Genomic DNA, 12872 nt, shown 5'->3' on the forward strand with positions numbered 1-12872 from the left:
TCTCTTCTATGCATGTGTATAAAAACCGTCTACGTAAGCGTGGACAATGTATATCAGTACATTCTATGAACCCACAAATCATTTTGAGCACATCACCCGTAGGGTTAGCTGAGCTAATCTTTCTTTAATATCCAAAACGCCTCGCGAACTCTGGATTCAGCGAAAATCTGAGTTGAATCAAATCAAATAAAAGAAAATCAACTTCATTTTATGGTGGCCTGCCAGGTAAGTTGGTTGAAGTGAGCGGTGGTGTATGCGTGAAGGCTGCGTCCCTGATTTGCTACTATTTCTAATCAAACTCAAATTTCCATGCCCCATTCCAGCAATGCAGATTCTCCACGTCGTACGATTCCCCTCACACAGTCACATTGGCTGTTTAACTTTATATCACAAAGAGCCGACCCACCAGACCTATATTATCTTTCTCTTTTCCGCCCTTGAAACTCACTGCCACTCAAAACAAACTCTCATAATGTTCTTAAGGGAATACCCGTTCTCGGTGAGAAGGGGAATAACGTGAACTACTCGTTTTCCCAGACACGGATAATGTTAACCTGTAACTTCTCAAAATATAAACGCTATCATGTTGATATTAATTGTGTTAGACACATTAAATGCGTGTATAATTGTAATTGGATGTACGTGGGCACAAACTGACTGCGGAATTATTATGACATAATAAGAGTCCACTCAAATTTAATCTAACCGTCAACACATTTTCGAATGCGTTATACTCTGTGCGGCAAGGATAATAAGAACTTTCATTATTAACGCTCCTAAACAGTTGAATTCTATATTACAACATTATTATGAACAAGGAGCCACTGTTGTGACGCTAGTCCCTGCCGGTTAATAGAAGAGTTTGGTGAGTTATTATTATGAGATTTAATATGTGTTTAATTTGCATTATCATTAGAGCTGGTTTGCATTACTAGTGTGTTGTAGGCATGCTTATTTGTATTAAGATTTAGTGAATTGGATAGCGAATTGTTGTATGGACTTTTTGACTTTATGCAAAGAGTGAAATATAATGAACTTTGAGTTTGTTAAGTAAGAATTGTGATAAATGTAAGATTAGTTTTAGATGTAATTTTCCAATGTGTCATGATTTAGAAAATGTTTAGATTAATAATTAAAATGTAATAAAATTTAAGAGTGAATCATGGAAACCTCGACGGAAAAAAACTATAAAAGGTAATAATAATGCATTATAATGTATGAAGAATTAGAGAGTGTTAAAGTAAGTTATATATTTTAATAAGCATGGGGTATAAAATATATTTAAATGCATAATAATGAATTCATGGTGCATAAAAGATAGAATTTTGTTATTTTTTTACATTTGAATATTATGGAAATATTCATAAAATGATAATGAGCAAATAAACATTATTATGAATATAAATTTGTTAATTAAATGCGTGGTGGAGAGTGTTCAATATTTAGATAAATGATTGTCGAAAGTCAAAGAAGAACTTAAGCATTTAAAAATTATGGAGTCTTGAACCCATAATTGAAAGATTAGATATCTAGTAACATGTTTGGACATAAGTGATTCCATTCGGGTTAATGTCAATGATTGGGGAATTATTCCATGGTCAAAAGAACAAAAGATATATTTATTTAAAAATATTGTTTATCATAACTTTAGTGTGAACTTTAAATTTGTCCAATTACTAATTAGCAAAGAAAATAAACCCTGCATCTAATTTCTAATTAGTAATTTGTTGCATTTAATTAGTAATTTGTTGTGATGCAAAAGGACATGACTTTTGGTTTTTTTTATAGTTTTGGGTTAGTAAATATAGTATCTAACTACAATAGCAAAGTAATTTTGATAAGTTTATTTTATAAATTAAAAACTAAAATAAATAGATTAAAATTAAAAAAACATTTAAACTCTACGAGTTGAAATGTAAATTGATCATGACCTGCAAGAAAAAATTCATTACAATACTCTTGCTTTCTGCAATATCTGTGTTCCATTTAAGCAAGTTAGTTTTTTTATTGAAATTTTTTCAAAGTATAATGAAGGCACTTACATCACAGATAAACAGATGCCATTAAACATAGTTGTTTTTCTATTTTGTGATTATCTTAATTAGGGAGTATAGTTTAATATAATTCATTTATTTGGCATAACATAAGCATAGTAGAGATGATGACATATAGAATGACGAAATTTGGGATAATTGAAAATAATAAAAGAATGGAGATTGACTATACCAGTTCAAATTACTCTATTTATTAGTTAGAAATAATGTTTTGACACTTCAAATTACTCTATTTATTAGTTAGAAACTATTTATTAGTTAGAAATAATGTTTTGACACTTCAAATTACTCTTTATTAGTTAGAAATAATGTTTTGACAGCTTGATTTTTTAAAAGTTATTATGTTATTAAACTTTATACCTGGTGACAAGAAAGGCTTGCCTTGCCATAAGCTAATTATTGCAGGTTAATACAACTGGGAGAAATGATATTACATGTTATAAATTATGAAAGTCATATTCAATTAATACTGTTTTAAATAAAAAATAGATAACAGTTCATTTCAATGTGGGAATCTTTTTATTCAAGGAATTTTATTTCTTTGTGATTGGAAGTGTAATCTTTCCATTATGAATACTGAATAATAAAAATATTATAGGAAATTTATACTTAGTTAAAACTATAAATAATTTAATAGTTATAATTAAATATGAATGGATAAGCAGTATTTAATATTATATGGATAATTTAAATCATAAAATGCATTATTTATTTAAACAATGCAAGATAGAGTGTGATATTACAATTAAATAAAAATAAATAATAATAATATTTTTATATTAGATCAGAGATATTGAAATTTAATTAAAGATTAGCATAATGAATCAAGAGCCATAGAGACAAAATAAAAACTGCCAATGCAATTTTTATTAACTAATAATTAATGCATTAAACATTAGCATAATGAAAAAATATTGGACCAGAGATATTGAAATTTAATTAAACATTAGCATAATGAATCACGAGCCATAGAGACAAAATAAAAACTGCCAATGCAATTTTTATTAACTAATAATTAATGCATTAAACATTAGCATAATGAATCAAGAGCCATACAGACAAAATAAAAACTGCCAATGCCAATTTTTATTAACTAATAATTAATGCAACATTCGACTAGATGAATGTTCAGATACAAGATGATCATTTAAGAACATAGGATTTGTGCTGTAACATTTTGCCATTCTGTCAATACAATGTCATTTTGTCAGCAATGACAGCACTTCATTCCAAGTCTGCATGTTTCAAAAATTTCAGTTGAAGGGGATCCCATGGAATTTGTAGATATTTATGCTTCTTTATACTAGCTTAACTGTTGAATTTTAACAAGATCATTTCCAGACTTTCCTAGAATGGCTGCAACTGTGCGTTCAGATGTTACAACTTCAACTGTAGTTTTTGTGATAAGCTGACCAGCTGCTGTCACACTGCCAAAGGTGATATACAATGCCAAGGACATTAGTACAGAAATACTGATCAGCAAAAGCACTATGATAGTAGCAATTGACAAAATTTTGCAAATGTTGTGTACCTTTCAAATCTGGCAGAAGTCTGTTGACAAAGAATTGGGTCCTCAAACTCAGAGAAATTGCCAATACTGTTTATATTGCGATTTGACTGAATTTTGAAACAAAGCATATAGTTAGTACTGCAGGGGTTCGTGTTTGCAGACAGATTTATGGTTAATTATGTTAAATAGAAATTTAATTGAATTAAGGAATCTGCTTTTGTTCTAAGAAATCAAAATAAAAAAGTAGCAACAGAGGGACAGTAGACGAATTGTTGGCAAATGTTGGAAAATGTCGGAGGGAGATCAAGAACTGCATACAAAATTGGTGCACTTGTTTGCTGTGGATTGCCTGAAATTTCAATCAGTGATTCAGATTTTCCTGGTCTAACTTCAAGAAGATTAACTTTGGCATGAGAAATCTGACCATACAAAGAAAACATGATCAGTAAATAAAGTGTGTTCATAGAAAGGCATCAATAATTGAGCTTGTTATTTGAGCATGCAAGAGTCCATGGTTATTTGAGCATTATAAGTTAATGGCATTGTGGTTGAATATTGAGGGTTTGTCTTAGCTGTGGTTGGCATGCGCTGTGGTGGTCTGATTGGCGGCCAGCTGTTCCTCCTCGAGATGCTGGAAAGTTCGGCTTGGGTTTTACTGTCTTCGTGGCCTTTGGGTTTTACTGTCTTCGCGGCCTTTGGGTTAGTATTGTTACTTGCTTGTTTAACTCTGCAGTCTGTGTGATTTTTCGTCTGTGGTGGAGTTCCTGGTTGCTCGGATATTGTTACTTGCTTGTTTAGCTCTGCAGTCTGTGCGATTTTTCGTCTGTGGTGGTCTTGTGGGCGGACAACTGTCCCTCGTCGAGATCCTGGAAAGTTACTCGACTTGGGTTTTACCGTGTTCGCGCCCTTTGGATTATTATTGTTACTTGGTTGTTTAACTGTGCAGTCTTGCCTGCTTCGTAGGTCCAGCAGTATTGTCTCTTCGTTTCCCTCAAGAGTCCATGGCTATTTGAGCATTATAAGTTAATGGCATTTTGGTTAAATACTGAGGGTTTCTCTTACCTGCATGGCTTTTATGAGCGATATAAGCTAAGTCGAACCAAGGTTTTGGAGGTTGGAAAGGTTGGTTTTGGGGGTGGAAAGGTTTTGGGGTGTTATTGGGGGCCTAGCATCGTTGGAGGTGAAGGGCATGTGGTCCGGTGACTCCCAAGGCATTGTGTAACGTTGGTATGAATCGGACCGTGTTCGTGCCCTTTGGGTTATTATTGTTACTTGGTTGTTTAGCTCTGCAATCTCTGCGATTTTTCGTTTGTATTTGTTGTATTGTCTGCGGTGAAAACACAATGCGGTTTCTGCCGACCGTGATGCTGTGGACTTGTCTTAGCTACATGGGTTTTATGGAAATTTCTGTAAATGTCGGTTTCGACCGGCATTTGGAACGAGACGACCTGAGTCAAGCTATGGAGTGTATTCAAGGTTTTTCGGTTGTATAATTTATGTGTATGTTTACTTTGGTGCATAATGTTTTTTTAAGTTTGTAATTCTGTTATGGATCTATGGATATTCGAATTTGATATTACTCCTAGAACGGAAGGTTTCTTTGTTGACTAAAGCTGTATAAGACTAAAACACATGCCTAAGATGGCTTGTTGGAGCTTTGCAATGTTGACGAGATCTGTTTTGATTTGCAAAAACAATTTATTAGAAAGTGAGTATTGTACATACCTCAACCAATTGATCAGTTTCGAAAGCACACCGAGGAAGCTGTTCTCTTTGTAATATTCTAATATTGGCAGCTGTTGTGTTCCTCATATCAGAAGTCAGAATAGCACCCCTGCCAATTAGACAACACAATTTCAAAATAAGATCAAGTTGCTGAAACGTACTTTATCATATGCAATCCTATTACTGGTTACAGAACTGTATCTGCGATCAAACTTCAGATTCACGCTAACTAGCTAAACATGAGAATGCAGAAGGAGAGATCAAAAGTGTGAGGCTACAAAGCCATAAACTTTTGGAACAAGGCCTGTAGCATGTGCTTTTCAATGAGGTCTAATAGAAACATTGGCTGAAAATATTGCACAATGCTGAGGATGTAGGCAATTAAATGCAAACAACCGACTAGAAATTTTAGGCACGGGTTTCATAAAAAGTTTTAAGTCCCCTTGCCGAAGTACTCCAAAGGTAGCTTCTGCATACACAACACTGTGTCTGAAGTGCACTTCAAATGATATAAAAAATGAAATGGGTTGAGGTAAACTTACTGCTTGGACATTCTTTATCATGCTTATTTTAAAAGCTTGCATCATTCTATTTATTATTTCTAAATAACTATGTGTCATGATCTTTCTTTTTTTATTCTCGAGTCAAATGAATGCAATTAAACTAAAACAGAATGCACACAGAATCCAGACTAGCACGTAGCAAAGTTTTAGAGACATATATGTAAAACCAAGTGAAGCAGAAAATAAACGTAGTTTCACGTTGAACTCTGAGCGGTTCTGTTTTAGAAGATAAAGAATTGCAAAAAAGTCATTTCTATCTATATGTGAATCCAACAGAATTTGATGCGGTGCTCCATGCGATGGAAAAATTTGACAACTTAGGTAAGCTAACAGAAATATTTGGGAAAGAATAAACACATGTAACATCATCATGATGCTCTGTGACGAGTTGCACTTTATATCATCAACTGCACTTGCTCATGCAAATAAACTAGTTGAGTCAAAACAGTAGTCAAATTATGCAAGACTGAAATAACATGGAAGTGTAACCTAAAACATCTCAACTCAATTTTGCATCTAATAATATCTTGACCCATAAATAAAACAAAGATGTCTGGATAAGGTATTTGCAAAAAAACCTGAAATACTTGCAAACAGAAAGAAGCATCAAATAGTTGCAGATTGCACTTGCCTTATGTGAGCAGGGAACAACACAATTTCAAAATAAGATCAAGCTGCTGAAAGGTGTTTTATCGTATGCAATGCTATTGCTGGTTACAGAATTGTATCTGCGATCAAACTTCAGATTCACGCTAACTTGAGCCTCCTTTTACCCTGATTGAAGCTGTTTTTCTTCTGATGCACCACCAAGTAAAACAGAACGTCAACAATGCAGCAGAAGATTCAAACTGATATAAAAGTGGTTTCCAACATTGATGCAATTGATATATCTAGCCATTTAGCTAACCAACGTATGCAAAAGGTATCACCCCATAAACCTCGTTCAGACTCCTTTATATTTGTAGATGCAGAATAACGCATTTTATGAAGATATGTACCAATATCATTAACACCATGTAACTCGTATAGGAACTCAGGTGCTAGTTCATATTGATATGACTGTATTGCTTCAACGTCATTGTTCTTTAAGCAAAAAAGAAAGTGGTCTATTAACCCATTTCGCAATTCATTTGAAGTATAACGAAAATGTAGAAGAATTTCGAATGAGTCAAATAGACAATCTCCTACAGTATATGAAAATGCATTTAGTCTAAAAAGACCATTTCTTTTTAATACAATAGCAATGTTCTCAGGCAAAATGCATTGCAATCTGAATTTGTAATTGTCAACATCTATTATTTCTTCCATCATTTGCAATTGCTTACCAGAGTTGGCTTTTGCAATTGTCTTGTACAGCTTTGCAAAAAATATTAATGAAGTTAGCAAAAACTGAACATGACTGTCATCGATAGGCCACCAAACCCCCCTGAAGCTTCTCAACGCCAAAGTGTTTTCCAAAGAACGATGTCCCTTTTTCAACAAAACTGCCAATGCAAACATTGGCAGTTTCGTTGAAAAAGGGAGATCGTTGTTTGGGAAACACTTTGGCGTTGAGAAGCTTCAGGGGGGTTTGGTGGCCTAATCTGACATATATACATTTAAATATAGATATGTAAAAAGAGGAGATATATATAGTAAACATTAATATTTTAAATAGCAAATAGCATATTTGTATAGTTGCCATACATACCTTTTCAAAGCAAGTGGTTGGTTTGCCTTTCCTAATTGAGTTATGTGGTCTATTTCTTCAGTTGTTTGTTTTCCTTTTTCAGGATTTATGCTATGCTATAGAATAGCAACATATATTTAGTTCAATTTCAAAGAGCATATAGAAGTAAACAGTTAACAAGGAACATTAAAACCATAGAACCATACATATGTAAAGATAGAATGGATATATACTAAACATTAACATTCTAAATACAAATTGGCATATTTGTATAGTTGTCATAGACATACCTTGCTGAACATTATTATTCTAAATACAAATTAGCATATTTGTATAGTTGTCATAGACATACCTTTGCAAAACAAGTGGTTGGCTTGCCCTTTCTAATTGCGTTATGGATTCTATTTCTTCAATTGTTTCGTTTCGTCTCTGAAGATTTAGGCTATGTTATAGAATAGTAACATATATTTAGTGCAAACTAGAAGTAAAAACTGAACAAGAACATTAAAACCATAGAACCATACATATGTAAAAATAAAAATAGAATGCATATATAGTAGACATTAATATTCTAAATACAAATTACCATTTTTGTGTAGTTCTCATAGACATACCTTTGCAAAACAAGTGGTTCGTTTGCGCTTTCTAATTGGCTTATGCATTCTATTTCTTCAATTGTTTCATTTCCTTTTTCAAGTTTTATGCTATGTTATAGAATAGCAAGACATATTTAGTACAAGTCAAAAGAACATATAAAAGTAAAACTTGAACAAGAAGACAAGATCCATAGAAAAGGAAAGGCAAAAAGAATATACTGTGTTTGTTTATGTTGCATGTTGTTGTTCTTTTTTCTTGGTCGTTGTGTTCAATTGAAAAGGGTTTTACTAGCAGAATGTGCATGCATAAATAGATGAGGTCATATCTGCAAATTTATGATAGGATAGTTCTGTTGATTAATTGAAAAGGCTGTCTCTGGCATAAGTTGCATTGATCAATACAGAACGCCATATATGTAAATGTAGAATAGAATGCATAGTATGTATGCTGTTATCACTTCGTTTACCACAAAAAGATATTGTAGTATGCTTTAGTAAAATAGATATGGTAAAAGCAATGAGATATTGCAAAAATGTCAAAATTTGGAATTTTGTAAACTGTTTCATGTGTATATCATAGGTCAAGGACAAGAGATATTATATCATGGTCAGACCAATATGCATCCAATACGAAAATTCTATACTTTATATTGCCTAGATTTGCCCAAACATGGTCAATCAATGATTTGTGCATGCTATTAGTTTTGTCAACTAGGAAATGAAGATTGTAGTTTTGCATGTAGGTTTCTAGCTGCTTTGTTTTTTGATTGCAATGCACCATATCAATATTGAAGTCCCCTAGTATAACTATGATATTGTTTAGATCTAACTGGTATAAGGATTTTGCAATGACGTTGAGGATATTGTTTAGGTTTGCATGTGGCAACACATATGTATTGAGTATTGCAATTTCTAATGTGTCAACTTTTATTTTTGCAAACAATGCTTCTACAAAGCAGTGTTCAAAATGGGTATGTTCAAGGATAATGATATTTTCCTTTATCAATATGATTACTTCATGCTTAATGCAACTTGAGATGCAATTGAAATTTTTGAAGTATTCATTTAAGTCGAACTAAGGTTTACGGGGCGGAAAGGGTTGGGGGTCTTATTACGCGCTTTGCATGGTTCGAGGCGAATGGCACGTGGCGCGCGTGAGGGGCACGTGGTTGCATGCGGTCTGGTGGTCTGATCGGCAGCCAGGTGTCCGTCCTCGAGATGCTGGAATGTTCAGCTTGTGTTTTACTGTCTTTGCGGCATTTGGGTTGGTATTATTACTTGCTTATTTAGCTCTGCAGTCTGTGCGATGTTTGGTCTGCGGTAGAGTTCCTACGGTAAATGTCTGCGTGAAGCTATGATTCTTAGTTGTATTGTTTAGAGGTTAAGTTCGACTACTGCATTATAAGTTAATGGCATTTGGATATGGTTATACTATATGGATCTAAACAGAATTCAAGGATCAAGGAACCCAAACAAGGCATTGAGAACCAGATACGAGTAGTGCATAAGCATAATTCCATAACGCTTCTCAAGAAGATCCATCATTATGGGACACTGCAGGTATGATCCATATAAATGATGAACATGTAATATATTCAAAGGGCAGGTTTGGCAAACACAGCAACAATCTGCCTAAGCAAATTGTCCCAAGACTGTTGGCAATTGTCGCATGTGAAAGAAGATGCCCAAAAATTACAGATCTTTGATGATTCACAAATTGTGGTGAATTCGATGAATGGAACAAATTGATTGGATAATTATAAACTTCAACCTATATTTCAGGAGATTCGACTTGCTTAAACAGAGTATTTAACACATTATGTTTGAACATGTTTACAAAGACAGGAACATGGAAACTGATGGACTGTCAAAAGCAAGATTACACTTGGTAGCATGAGCTTGGCTCATTCAACAGAGAGTGGAAGGAGAGCTGATGGAATGTCTTTTAAATGTCAATATCTATATGTATAATTTTTTATGCCACTGTTTATGAACATATCTAGGACCTGATTCTTCATGAGACAAAACTGGTTTCAAATCTCTGATGTATGTCAGAATGACCATGACAGGGCTGTCATATTGACATTTTTGAAAACTGGTTATGAAGCAACATATCTTCTCAGCCATACTTTTATCACTTCCTATGCTTAAGCATATCTCTATATCTATATTTTTTTATGGGACTGTTTATGGACATATCTAGCAGCTAATTTCTTATGAGATAAAACTCGCTTCAAAGCTCCGATATATGTTAGAATGACTATGATAGGGCTGTCATATTGACATTTTTGGAAACTGTTTATGAAACAAGATATGTTCCCAGCAATACTTTTATCACTTCCTATGCTTAAGGATATCTGTGAAATGCAGGAACATATATAATAAATGTAATTTTGTTTTCATAATAAAATAATTTTTTCTCTCTGAGCAGAATAAGGTAGTTGAACATCATATGAGAACCAATCTGGTTATAACTAGCTAACATGACATTTTAATCTAAGGTTTAAATAGACAAAATGTCTTGATTCATCATTATACGGAGCTAGTTGCATGCATTACTCAACTTCTACTTGTTGGTATCATCTCAAATAATATTGTTGTTATGATTATAACAATTGATAATATTAATATTAATATTAATGTAAACACAGAATAAACAATGACAATTTCAGATTTGAATTCCAATATAATTGAATGACAGAAAAGATATAAATGACTGAATACAGCTTAAATATCTATGTTTTTTAAAACAATCACAGAGTAACTCGACTATAAATCTAGAGTAACTGAACCATAAACCTACACAATGCAAAAATTAAAAGCCTAACAAATTCACAAAAAGCAATTAATAGAAAAATTGACAAAAAGCAATTAGTCGAATAACACCGTACCTGGAACAAAGCCGACTATTCAAATTGCTTCTCGTCTAGACCATATTCATGCACAACAGAGCCTGTACCAAGAACCACAGCTTCACCTAGGTCATCTCGGCCCAAATGACAAGGAAGTCACATGGTGCTCGAAACTGACATTTACGGGAATTTCCATAAAACCCATGCAGGTAAGAGAAACCCTCAGTATCACAGAAAAGCTTATAATTTTCGCAAACGAAACATTTCATCCAATATATAAGCAACAGCAAACGAACAACATCTAGTACCAATATAGCAAACCTTCAATTCAGCACTTCTTAACAAAGCAAATGAACTTAACACTAACTAAATGAACTTAACAAAGTTGTTAACAAAGCAACCTTCCATTCTAGGAGTAATATCAGAGTCGAATATTCATACATCCATAACAGAATTACAAACTTGAACAAACATTATGGACCAAAGTAAACATATACGTAAATTATACGAGCGAAAAACGTTGAATACACGCCTAAGATAGGAAACCGTGCAGTTACAAAACAGACTGCAATCTTCAATATTTTAACATTTCAAACAGTTCAAAATCCCCAATTTATTTAGATCTTCATGTGCAAAAACAGTTCAAACTACAAAAGACTGCGACTCAATCTGTACCAAGAACCATAGCTTCGCCCAGGTCCACTTGGCTCAAATGATAACGAAGTCACATCGTGGCTGAAACCCACATTTACAGAATTTTCCATAAAACCTATGCAGGTAACAGAAACCCAGAGTATCACGGCAGCCAGCAACCGCATCGGTCAACCCAAAGTCAGCGATCTATCAATCGCATATAGTCCCCAGCAGGGATCACGGAGTAACTGGACTATAAACCTAGAGTAACTGGACCATAAACCTACACAATGCAAAAATTAAAACCCTAACAAATTGACAAAAAGCAAGTAATACAAAAATTGACAAAAAGCAATTAGTAGAATAACACCGTACCTGCAACGAAGCCGAGCGTTCGAATTCCTTCTCGTCTAGACCATATGCATGCACAACGCAGCCTATGCCAGTACCATGAGAAAATGTGCAAATGACGAAATTGGTTAACGAAGTCTGCACACAAAACCCTCAGTATTCAACCAGAATGCCATTAACTTATAATGCTCAAATAACCATGGACTGTTGCATGCAGGTAACAGAAACCCTCACTATTTAACCAGAATGCCATTAACTTATAATGCAGTAGCCGAACTTAACCTCTAAACAATACAACCAAGAATCACAGCTTCACGCAGACATTTACCCAAATTTCCATAAAACCCATGCAACTAAGACAAACCCTCAGTATTCAACCAGAATGCCATTAACTTATAATGCTGAAATAACCATGGACTCTTGCATCCAAGTAACAGAAACCCTCAGTATTTAACCAGAATGCCATTAACTTATAATGCAGTAGCTGAACTTACCAAAGCGACAGCACACAGTCGAGCGATACAAGCTGCACCTGGAACAACAGAACCGCAACCAAACGTTTGCGATAGAGTTAACCGAGCAGCCAGGAACCGCATTGTGTTTTCACCGCAGACAATACAACAAATACAAAGGAAAAATCGCAGAGACCGCAGAGCTAAACAACCAAGCAACAATAATAATCCAAATGCCATTAACTTATAATGCAGTAGCCGAACTTAACCTGTAAACAATACAACTAAGAATCACAGCTTCACGCAGACATTTACCGAAATTTCCATAAAACCCATGCAGCTAAGACAAGCCCTCAGTATTCAACCAGAATGCCATTAACTTATAATGCTCAAATAACCATGGACTCTTGCATGCAGGTAACAGCAATCCTCAGAGCAGGCAGGAACCGCATTGTGTTTTCAGCGCA

This window comes from Pinus tabuliformis, chromosome 8, assembly GCF_031772625.1.
Source record: "Pinus tabuliformis cultivar Carrire ecotype Pingquan chromosome 8, CPIR1, whole genome shotgun sequence".
Taxonomy (NCBI): Eukaryota; Viridiplantae; Streptophyta; class Pinopsida; order Pinales; family Pinaceae; genus Pinus; species Pinus tabuliformis.